Source organism: Silurus meridionalis, chromosome 5, assembly GCF_014805685.1.
Source record: "Silurus meridionalis isolate SWU-2019-XX chromosome 5, ASM1480568v1, whole genome shotgun sequence".
NCBI lineage: Eukaryota > Metazoa > Chordata > Actinopteri > Siluriformes > Siluridae > Silurus > Silurus meridionalis.
This window is the reverse complement of record NC_060888.1, coordinates 12586865-12599882: the sequence shown is the minus strand read 5'-3', so window position 1 is coordinate 12599882 and position 13018 is coordinate 12586865. Positions and strand designations below refer to the sequence as shown.

At 39.8% G+C, this 13018-nt stretch overlaps 1 protein-coding gene across 3 annotated transcripts in view; it reads left to right on the top strand.

The window, feature by feature from the left end:
* Positions 1-13018, top strand: part of pcdh19 (protocadherin 19) — a 156144-nt gene that overhangs the window by 57160 nt on the left and 85966 nt on the right. The window lies entirely within an intron of this gene.

The following is a 13018-nucleotide window of genomic DNA, read 5'->3' as shown; positions in this document are numbered from 1 at the left end:
GCCAATAATTGTGGAGGGCACTGTATCTCGGAGTCATATGGGATTTGACTACTTTGCACATGCAGCTTTCCCCTGCCCGCATTGTGACTATCCTTACGGCAGTCAGGAAGGACAGAGATAGACAGCCTCTTATTGTCAAGAAGAAACTGCTAGGGCTCATGGCAGCTGTGCTCAGTGTTATCCCACTTGGCTTTCTGTACATGAGACCCCTTCAGTGGTGGCTTAGGACCCATGGGTTCTCACGGAAGGGCAATGCCCACCATAAGTTCAAGGTCACGCAACGATGCCTACATGCCTTAGATGTTTGAATAGATCCCGGGTTCCTGTCTCAGGGCCCCGTGCTGGGAGTTCCCGGTCATCGCATAACAGTAACGATAGATGCGTCCCTCATGGGGTGGGGAGTGGTCATGAGTGGTCGCTCCGCCCAAAGTCTATGGGAAGGGCCTCATCTACTTTGGCACATCAATTGCCTAGAGATGCCGGCCACACTCCTAGCGTTGAAGCATTTTCTCCCAGACCTTCAGAGATCACCACATGCTGATGTAGTACGGACAACACCGAGATGGTTTCTTACATCAACTATTAAGAAGGTCTGCGCTCTTGCCGCCTGTACAGGCTAGCGCTTCAGATCCTCCTGTGGGTCCAGTGGAAGCTAATCTCAGTGAGAGCAGCTTACATCCCGTAGCAGAGCAAATTTCTGGGCAGAGACCCTCTTGTGACGTGTTTTTTTTTTTGTGGCACCCAGAGGCTCCAGGTATGTCCAGTGCCTTCTTGTACCCCAGAATGGCTTACATCTACAGGGTGCCCTAGGGCATCCCACGACTTGTAAGGTTACAGGCATTTTATCCTCCTCCAGGCCTCCTTCAGGCCCCAGACCAGGAGAAATCTATGCACTGGACATCTACGTCCACAGGAGAAAATCTGATCAATTGCTCATCTGCTATGGCCCTTCAAGGAGAGGCTTGATCCTCTGGAGTACCTCTCGAAGACATTTGCAAGACATTTGCATTTGGTCCACCCTGCTGACCTTTGTCTGGTTCTATTACCTGGACCGCAGTCCCACTCCTGGTCAGTCTGGCGTGATTGGACACTCGTTCCCAAAGCATTTCGACACAGCTCAAGTTCCTGAAAGGGAACATCTCTAGGTTATGTATGTAAGCCTAGTTCTATAAGGGAATGAAATGCTGTGTTTCTAAGCCACAGTGCATCCCTGCAGTGCTTTCTTCTCGTTTACAGAAGCCGGCACCAGCTTCACTTCATGTGCGTTTTATGCTTCCTGGTCATTACGTCACCCTGCCTGTGACGGCCGGCATCCAATTTTTTAAAGATTACACACATAATTTCAGAGAGTGAACACTCAGGCGTGTTCCCAAAGTGTTTTGATGCAGCATCTTGTTCCCTCGGGGAACTAGGGTTACATACGTAACCTAGAGAAGTTCGCTCAGCACTACTGCTGCTACAGTATGTGAATATGATATATCACAACACTAAGGCATGTCCTCAGAGTCACATAGAATATAGACTAACATGGCAGACTTACAGCTGCATCTTTCTGTAGGCAGAACAGGAAAAGAAAGTCTGGAGTTCACTTAAGTAAATGTATGATTTGCTGTCTGTCTGAACCAAAGAAATAAAAGCTAACTATCTGTACTATATTGAATTGCATAGCATTTCCTACATTTCCTAAATTGTATTTCTTTGAATCACATTGTGTTGAATCAAATCGAAATCAGATTGCACCGCATTTAATAGTGGTAAATCATATTGTATCGGTAGCTGCTTTATATATCTTTATAAATATAGCTTCATGTATCTTTAATGTACTGTATCATTGGCTATGCATCAAGATAGTGTGCTACACAGGATTGTAGAAACAGGGTCTGGTGAAGAATAATCCCTAGATAAGTCATATTGGTTCATGTTTGACAGTAATTGGTGTCAGTTGATCTTGTTATTCTGAAACGTTTGGGATCTAAACATGGAACATTTGTACTCATTTTCCATTAGTCTATTCAGTAAGAGTAATGCAACAATGACTTATCATTTCAAGCTGTAAAATTAGTTGATGTTTTGTTCTTCTTCGTTCGGCTGCTCCCATTAGGGGTCGCCACAGCAGATCATCTGTCTCCATACTAACCTGTCCTCAACATCTGCCTCTTTTAACTACCTGCATGTTTTCCCCCCACCACATAAATAAACCTCCAGCTCCACCTCATGTCTTTTAGTGAACGCCACTGTCTCTAAAACCATACAACATAGCCGGTCTCACTACAGTCCTATAAACTTTCCCTTTCACTCTTGCAGATACCCTTCTATCACAAATCACTCCTGCCATTCTTTTCCACCCACTCCACCCTGCCTGCACTCTTTTCTTTACTTCTCTAACACACTCTCCATTACTTTGCACTGTAGATAGCAGGTACTTAAACTCATTCACCTTCTCCAAATCTTCCCCCTGTAACCGCACCACTCCACTTCCCTCACTCTTATTCACACACATGTACTCTGTCTTACAGCTAACAACTTTCATTCCCCTCCTCTACAGCACATACCTCCTCTTGTCAACCTTCTCCCTGCTCTCACCACAAATCACAATATCATCCGCAAACATCATAGTACATAGAGACAACTGTCTGACCTCGTCCTTCAGCCTGTTCATTACCATTGCAAACAGGAAAGGGCTCAGAGATGCAATCCCACCTCCACCCTGAACCAGTCTGTTGTTCCTACTGCACTGTTCACTGCTGTCACCTACTTCTCTGACACACCTGACTTCCTCATACAATACAAAAACTCCTCTCTTGGCACCCTGTTGTACGCTTTCTCCACAAACACACAATGCAACTCCTTCTGACCTTCTCTATACTTCTCCATCAACAACCCCAAAGTAAATACTGCATCTGTACTGCTCTTCCTCGGCATGACAGATGGTCACATCTTCTCTCAGCCTGTCCTGCACTACTCTGTCCCATAACTTCATCGTTTAATTGATAAACTTTATTCCCCTGTAGTTACTGCAGGTCTACATCTCCATTATTCTTAAAATTTGGTACAACACACTCCTGTTCCATTTCTCAGGTATCCTCTAACTTTGTTAAACAATCTTGGTAAAAACTCCACTGCTATCTCATCTAAACATCTCCATGCTTCTACCGGTATGTTGTCTGGTCCAAATGACTTTTCACTGTTCAGTCTCTTATTCGCTGCTCTTACTTCCTCCTTACTAATCTTATCATCTTCTTGTTTCACCATCTCCACATCTAACTCTCTCTCTCTCTCTCTCTCTCTCTCTCTCTCTCTCTCTCACACTCTCTCTCGCTCTCTCACTCTTGCTCATTTTCCTCATTCATCAGCTTCTCAAAATACTCCCTCCATCTTCTCAACACACTCTCCTCACTAGTCAACACACTCTGCATTCTTTATTGCTCTAACTTGTAGCACATCCTTCCCAGCTCGGTCCCACTGCCTAGCCAATCCTTTTCTCCTTCCTTAGTGTCCAACTTCTCATACAGCTCCTCATATGTTTTTCTGCTGATCTCAATTCTGTTTAGCCAATGTTATGCTTTCCTACTCTTTCCAGATGTCATGCCAAGTACCTTCTTAGCTGTCTCCCTTATCAAAAATTGCCCTAGTATAGTTTTCCTCCTTTAGTTTCCACTATCTTATTGTTTTTTTAGTCTTCACTCTTATAGTCTCCAATATCTTTCAGCTTGCATCTCCTGCATAGAATGTAGTCCATGTGTGTGCACCTTCCTCCACTCTTATACGTCACCTTATGATCCTTCTTCTTAAAATAAGTATCTACTACTGCCATTATCATCCTTTTAGCAAAATCTACCACCATCTGCCAAATTTTCATTTATAGGTACACTGTCCACTACTTCATCTAACTCACTGCAGAATCTTTTCTTCTCCTCCATCTCACAACCCACTTGTAGAGCATAAGAATTGATGACATTTATCATCACCCCTCCAACTTCCAGCTTCACATTCATCACCCTATCAGAAACTTTCTTCACCTCCATTACACTCTTACTGTACTCTTCCTTCATGATCACCCCTACAACATTTCTCTTTCCATCCATAGAACAGTTTAAATCCACCTCCAATGTTTCTAGCCTTACTCCCCTTCCATTTCGTCTCCTGAACACACAACATATCTACCTTTCTCCGCTCCATCATATCAGCTACCTTTCTCCCTTTACCAGTCATAGTTCCAACGTTTAAAGTACCCACCCTAACCTCCACTCTCCTACACTTCTCCTTTCCCTGCTGTCTCTGTAGATGTCTTCCCCCTCTCCTTCTCCTCCTTTGGCCAACAGTAGCCCAATTTCCACCGGTACCCTGTTGGCTAACAATACCTGTGGCGGTTATTGGTAACCCAGGCCTCGACCGATCCGGTATGAAATTCAGGTTTGTTATCCGCATGTTTGATTTGGCACATGTTTTACGCAGGATGCCCTTCCTAACGCAACCCTACCCATTTATTGTTGTGACTGGCACTGAGAGTGCACTGGCTTGTGCAAACATAATGCCTGGGTTTAGGTCAAGGCTCTGTACAGACCAATTTAAAAAAAAAATCATTCTTGAAACACAATGTCTGCATCAAGCATACATTGTGCATAGAATTGTAATGATTGAGCTTGACATGTAAGAGATGATAGTAGAAATGAATAGAGAGTAATCCAGTAGGGACTAAAGAGAGGAAGTGTAAGAGGGCAGGAAACGTAGCCCTTCCACTGACATTATGATTAATGCATCTAACCAGTTATATGCCAGCCACACAGGGCCATTGCTCTCATTTTAATAGTGATTTGACAGAGAATCTTGTAGTAGGCAACAACAATGGCAGATGGCCTACAGAACCCACAGAAATGTTGCTGTAGTACATTAACTTTTTCAGAGCAGCTCAGCTGTTTTCCAAAACTTCTCACAATACAAAGTAATGCACAAATCTGCATAAAATATGTAAAATTTGGCCATTCATGAGGAATCTGTTCTATACCTACACATATTTAAAAAAACCACACTAAAATGTGCTCATTAATATAGATGCCTGCCCTGATTAATATAGAGGATGAAAATGAGTTAAATATAACAGTATATACAGTATATTTCAAAATACAGAAATAAATGTCATTAATTTTATTTTGCCCTTTTATTGAGCATGAGCCTATATAATGTATGTATTTATTTCTGTATGTTGACATTCATGTATTTGTATTTATATTTAAATAATTTTATCCTTCATAGATTAAAGGACAAACATATAGTTTTCTATGTAGAATTGAAAGACAGTCATCACATTGGCAGCATTTGTTTTTATTTTTTAACCTTTTATATTTATATATATATATATATATATATATATATATATATATATATATATATATATATATAATATATAAAATTCAGTGTGCCACTATTATTAGTTTTCTGGTCTGAAATAATGCATTTTATCAGCCCCATTTGTCAGCACCCTTCATTGTATGTAATTTTGTACATTTGCAATTTCTGTTCTTAATTTTAGCCTTAGTTCTGTTTTTGACACTTATTTTGCTCCAAACTGCTCTGCATCTGTTACAGATAATTGGCATATTCAATTAAAGCCAAGTGACATTGGCACTTTATTTTACAACTTAGTGTACTCATATGTTCTGTGTGTATATTTCAATTCAAAATTATTTCAATTGTTGTCTCCTTTGCAAAATATTCTTTCCTTAAGATAAGTTGTGTATAAGCCAAAATGGTTCAAGATCTAAGAGGCATTGTGAATAATTGTGAACCAAAATTTCTCAAGATAAGAAGAGGGAGTGACACAACCATGCACAGATTTACCACAGTACAGTAAATGATCATTAATGCTACATGTCTGATTTCTCTTCATCTTATTAAGTCCAGGATTAGTATAGAATTTTAGAAAGTTAATTTCAACTAAACCTAGTACCAGAAAACCTTCAGTAAAAACAGACTACCTTCTATTGATGTATAGAGCATACATCTCCCGTGTCTTTCTCCAGGGCTTCTGTGACTGCAGAGGCTGTCTGTTTATTAGTTAAAGCCCATTTAACTCACCAAAACTTCATGTGCAAATGATCTCCTCAGCATTGTTCTCTTAGCTGATTTTATGCAAACTTAACCCTATGAAAGAAACTGGCACACTAGCATTAGAATGTATATATTTTTCCTTCTGTTGTTCCTATTTGATTTTCTGTTTACAAGCCTTTCTGTACAAATAATTGAACTCAGTTGCTTATTTGGGTAGCTATTTAAACTTGTTCCCTTTGTTTTGTGATATTATTGTAAATATGAAGGGGTGAAAACATGGCAGAAAATTTCACAGGTAACTTTGAAATTACTCTAAATTGAGATGATGAGATGTGGTTTCCTCAAGAGAATGGAAAGGACTGAGCTGACTTTCTCCATTGCTTGTTCCTCTAGCTCTGGAACGGCCAAAAACACAAACATAAATGCGATGCCCTCATACAGTCTCTTTTAATGACCCAATGGGATCCATATCAAATATTTTAAAGGGGACCTTGATTAGATTGATTTTTGTGTGACTGGTAGATTTATAAGTTGGCATTCAGTACATGCCACACAACATTTGCAATAACCACAGAGCAAGCCAGGCCATGAGTTTGTTAGGTGCTTTATTTAGTGTAGTATAAAAAGCTATATGTAATAGGAGAGCCTTGTGATTTTGACTACATTCTTGGACTAATGCTGTTATCTGTTAAAGAATATACTGCAGTGGACTACAACATCAGGTTGGGTCAGAGGGATCAGCAATTATTTATAGGATATACATCAAAATACCACAGTGGGCATTTAAAATCAAGAATATAAAAAGTGATAAATGAATACTCTCATTAAATCACGATCAACAAAACATCACAAAAGATCTCTATTAGGAACCTTAATAAAACTGTATCTTTATCTCAGCTGACACTGACATTTACAAATTACAATTGGCACCTCATAAAATTTCCTGCTATATACATTTATCAGCTCATGAACACTGACATATTTATCTTATTTTCATAAAGATGACTTCTAATGGTGTTTGAATGTTCTTGCTACTCCACTTGCATTCCACCCTTTTGCCCATTGAAACCCACAATTAATTTTACAAGACTGTCATACCAGGCTTAGCTTCAGGACTTCAGAGATCATTCAATTTCAACCCCCCCCCTTCTTTCGGCTTCTCCCATTAGGGGTCGCCACAGCGGATCATCCGCATGTTTGATTTGGCACAAGTTTTTACGCTGGATGCCCTTCCTAACGCAACCCTCCTCATTTATCCGGGCTTGGGACCGGCGCTAAGGCTTGTGCAACCCTAATGGCTGGGGTTGGTTCCCTGACCGAGGAAAGGACCCAGGCCGCAGCGGTGAGCGCACCGCATCCTAACCACTAGACCAACAGGGAAGATCATTCAATTTCAACAATTAGATTAAAATAGTGACTGCTGATTAATTCAAACAACTGGTGACTTTCTGATCTTTTTTACTTTTCTGCCACTGATAGGGGCATTTAATGTCACAGCCCAGCATGAGACTAGGATTGGTCTTATGCATCAGGGAAATCCAATGACTCTGAACTGCTGCCTTCTGCCTCACAGAGTACAAGATCCATGTTCTTCACCTTGAAATAAACAGGCATTTTTCCTGACTCCTGAAACATTGCTATGTTAGTAGCATTGCAATGTTATGCACTGTACATCTAGAGAATGTAAATGTGGCATTTAGATAGTACCTCTGAGGCAAAGCATCTCTGCTTTCTGTAATATTGAAGTGTTATGTTTAGTAATTTCATGCACAGCAACATTAAAAATACTGACAAGCTCTATTTCTTCATCATATGGTCCACAGTAGGTGTGGTTGTTGTTATTGGGCTGCACCCTAAGGTTTCATTAATAAATTAATATAGTTATAATTATATATATATATATATATATATATATATATATATATATATATATATATATATATATATATATATATAGTACAGACCAAAAGTTTGGACACACCTTCTCAATTAAAGAGTTCTCTTTATTTTCATGACTATGAAAATTGTAGAGTCACACTGAAGGCATCAAAACTATGAATTAACATGTGGAATTATATACATAACAAAAAAGTGTGAAACAACTGAAAATATGTCATATTGTAGGTTCTTCAAAGTAGCCACCTTTTGTTTAGATTACTGTTTTGCACACTCTTGGCATTCTCTTGATGCCTACTTTGAAGAACCTACAATATGACATATTTTCAGCTCACTTTGTTGTTATGTATATAATTCCACATGTGTTAATTCATAGTTTTGATGCCTTCAGTGTGACTCTACAATTTTTTATAGTCATGAAAATAAAGAAAACTCTTTGAATGAGAAGGTGTGTCTAAACTTTTGGTCTGTACTGTGTATATATATATATATATATATATATATATATATATATATATATATATATATAATAAAAATAATAATAAAAATAAATATATATATATATATATATATATATATATATATATATATATATATATATATATATATATATTTTTTTTTTTATTATATATATATATATATTATATTATATATTATATAATATAACACAGTGGGTACGGAAAGCATTCAGACCCCCTTTCACTCTGTTATATTGCAGCCATTTGCTAAAATAATTTAAGTTCATTTTTCTTCCTCATTAATGTACACATAGCACCCAATATTGATAGAAAAACACAGCATTGTTGACATTATTGCAGATTTGTTAAAAAAGAAAAACTGAAATATCACATGGTACTAAGTATTCAGACCCTTTGCTCAGTATTTAGTAGAAGCACCCTTTTGATCTAATACAGCCATGAGACTTTTTGGGAAAGATGCAACAAGCTTTTCACACCTGGATTTGGGGATCCTTCGCCATTGCTCCTTGCAGATCTTCTCCAGTTCTGTCAGGTTGGATGGTAAACGTTGGTGGACAGCCATTTTTAGGTCTCTCCAGAGATGCTCAACTGGGTTTAAGTCAGGGCTCTGGTTGGGCCATTCAAGAACAGTCACGGAGTTGTTGTGAAGCCACTCCTTGTTGGAAGGTAAACCTCCAGCCCAGTCTGATGTCAAGAGCACTCTGAAGAAAGTTTTCGTCCAGGATATCTCTGTACTTGGCCACATTCATCTTTCCCTCGATTGCAACCAGTCGTCCTTTACCTGCAGCTGAAAAAAAACCCCACAGCATGATGCTGCCACCACCATGCTTCAATGTTGGGACTGTATTGAGCAGTGTATAGCGAATGGGAGAGAAGAGGGAAAAACCAATGACAAAAAATAAAATGAGTATAAAGTTTGAATAACAGTTTGCCCGCATTCTCCACCATTATATGTAGCGAATCTGTTGGTCCGGCGAACAGACAGTATAATCTTTATTAATTTTATAAAAGAGGTATCTCCCCGGCCAAGAAAGACACAACCCCCATTTACTTTATACCGTACAATTAATAGAGCATGTAGTTCAGATTGAATGTTGCAGGAACCTTAAAATGTGAGCGCAACTCAGAGACAATCACTTGTGAAAAATTATGGTGTTTAATGAATGAGACAAACACAACATAAAACTAACTACACAAACAAACAAAAAGAATTAGGAAAAGGAGGAAGAGAAAGGAAAAGAGGAAAGGAGAGGCAAGCTTAAGCTTCAAAATTAATTACACCCTAGCTGGGAAATCGTCACAGAAATTTAAATTCACCTTAAGATTCAATAAAGGGGTTGACACTTAAATACGCATCTTAATTGGTTGGTAAAAGTCCAGATGCGACAAAGAGATCTTTGAAGAGTCAGTTAGAATGGAGTCAGATGTTCTTCCAGGTTCTCCTGAAGATAAGAGCAGTTGTTGTTCTTGAAAAGTGAAGCTTGCCGGAAGATCTTGGAGGAAGTGAGAATCGTTTCCAAGCTGTTCCAAACGTCTGACCCTCTGGGCCTTTGGGCCCCCGGGCCCTCAGGCCCTTCCCTCAAGTGAGCGAGTTGACTTGACCAGGCTGACTCGAAGATACAGCTTGCTGGAAGATCTTAAAAAGGATTTGAAATAAAAAAAAATTTAAAAAAGCACAGGACATTTGACCTCAACCATTGACTCTTCTACAGCTTACAGCCCACTTTCACTCTCACCAACGGACATCTATTCAGTGTTTAGCAGAGTGGATGCACGCAAGGCAGCTGGCCCGGATGGCATACCAGGACGTGTTCTCAGAGCATGCGCTGGACAACTGGCACAGGTTTTCACTGACATTTTCAACCTGTCATTGGCCCAAGCCACGGTTCCTGCATGCCTGAAGAATACTACCATCATACCTGTGCCTAAGCACTCAGCTGCCGAATGCCTGAATGACTTTCGCCCGGTTGCACTCACCCCTATTGCTATGAAGTGCTTTGAGAAACTTGTTCTGAATCAGCTCACTGCGGGCCTACCACCTGCACTGGACCCACACCAGAACAGGTCAACAGAGGATGCAGTTTCCACGCTCTTCATTCATCCCTTACCCACCTGGATAAAAGCAACACCTACATCAGAATGCTGTTCATTGACTTTAGCTCAGTCCTTCCCACTGTACTGATCACTAAGCTCAGTGACTTGGGTATCTGCACCTCCACTTGCAGATGGATTCTTTCTCACCAACAGACCTCAATCTGTCAGGTTGGGCAACCAGTTATCCTCAACCCTCATTCTGAACACTGGCATCCCGCACGGCTGTGTTCTGAGCCCACTACTTTTCTCCCTGTTCACCCACGGTTTTGCTCCTCTGTATAACTCCAACATCTTTATCAAGTATGCAGATGACACCACTGTGGTCAGCCAGATCGACAACAATGACGAATCGGCCTAAGGGGGAGAAGATCCGTAATCTGGCAGCATGGTGTGCCACCAACAACCTGACCCTCAACGCCACGAAGACCAAAGAGCTCATTGTAGACTTCCGGAAATCCAACAGCAGGAGACATCTACCAGTCAACATCAATGGAACTGAGGTAGAACGAATCTCCAGCTTTACGTTCCTGGGAGTTCACATCTCCTGGTTAAAAAAGCACAACAGCGCCTGTACTTCTTGAGAAGTCTCAAGAAATCTCATCTGTCCCCGGGGATTTTAACGAGTTTCTACCGCTGCATCATTGAGAGCATCCTGACCAACTCCATCACTATATGGTACGGAGGCTCTACTGTGTGTGAACGCAAAGCCCTGCAAAGGGTAGTCAAAGCTCACAACATTATCAAGGACTCTTCACATCCCAGTCATAAACTGTTTAACCTCCTTCCATCGAGAAGGAGATACAGGAACTTACGCACCAGAACCAGCAAGTTTAGGGACAACTTTTTTCCATCCACCATCACACTACTGAACTCTACACTACACAGCTAAATCACTACAAAACAAAACACTGTATATAACCTCTGACTTCATATTACATATTTTTTATTATATACAGTACATACAATTGAACAATTCTGAAATAATGTCATCTTCACTGCTCAACAGTTGAAGGAGTTTTTGTCCTGTCTACACCATGCTACCAGAACAGCTTTTCCACAAATTAACTAAGGCATTTCCAAAAAAAAAACATTATTTTGCAGAAAACACACTGATCAAAATGAGAGAACAACAATGACTGTAGCATGGAAAAAGATTACAACAAAATTTTCTGAAGGTTACAACAGTCAGCAATTAGTAGGAAGTGTACAGGCCTCTGCTCTGTATGACTTCAGCACATCTGCGGCCAGTTTGTTGCTGAACATAATGTTTCCCATCGGACCCAAATAAATTAAACTTGCTTTTATCACTGAAGTGAACTTTGGACCAGTTCTACTCTGTCCACACAACATGCTCCTCAGCAAAGCTTAGTCTAGCCTTTTGATTCTTTCTGCTAATGAGAGGTTTGGTCACTGCAGAGTGGGCTTTCAGTCCAAAAATGCTCTTGAACGTCGAGACACTGTATGACAAGACAGATCCTTACCCTGTTCAGCGCTGAACTGGTGAGCAATTCCAGCTGCAGTGTAGAAACGATTGCCCATTAAGATCCTCCGCAGTGTCACGTCCTCTCTTGTATTTGTCTTCCGACCAGCCTTCTTGGCGGACTTGAATGAGTCTGTGATGTTTCAATATTCAATATTCTTGAAATCACAGATTTGGAACGACCAACTTGTCTTGCTATGGCTGATAGAGTCATCCCTTTGGCCTTCATCTGGACAACCTGCTGCCAGAGGTTTTCAGTTACTTTAGAACGGCCCACAATCTTGCAGAGTCAGTGAAACTGGAAGTTAGGCTGCCAGTTAAATAGGGGTTGACAGATAATCAAGGAAATTAGCACCAGGTACCAGATTAACACCAATAACTGGGAGGTATCTAAAAGTGTTCTCTAATTTTGATCAGTGTGTTTTCTGGAAAATAATGTTTTTTTTGGAAATGCCTTAGTTATTTTGTGGAAAAGGTGTTCTGGTAGCATGGTATAGACAGGACAAAAACTCTCTCAACTGTTGAGCAGTGAAGATGACATTATTTCAGAATTGTTCAATTGTTTATAAATTGTTCTCTTATTTTGATCGCCAGTGTATATTTAATGTATATATATATATATATATATATATATATATATATATATATATATATATATATATATATATATATATAGAGTAGACTGTTTATCCGACTTGCTAATTTCTAAAATGCCATAATCTTGTAACGTTTCACTTCTGCACATTCCTCTTCAATGCCATAGCCCCAGAACTATTTCTGTACTTCTTAATGATGTCCACACATCTCTGCACTGTTACTGCCTTTATATTTATTAACTGTACATATGCTTACATATTTATATATATAGTAGACTGGTCATTTAGCTTGCTAATTCTTAAATGCCATAGTCTTGTAAACCTTCCACTTCTGCACATTCCTCTTCAATACCATGGCCTTAGAACCATTCTGTACCTCTAAATGATGTCCACACATCTCTGCACTGTTACTGCCTTTATATTTA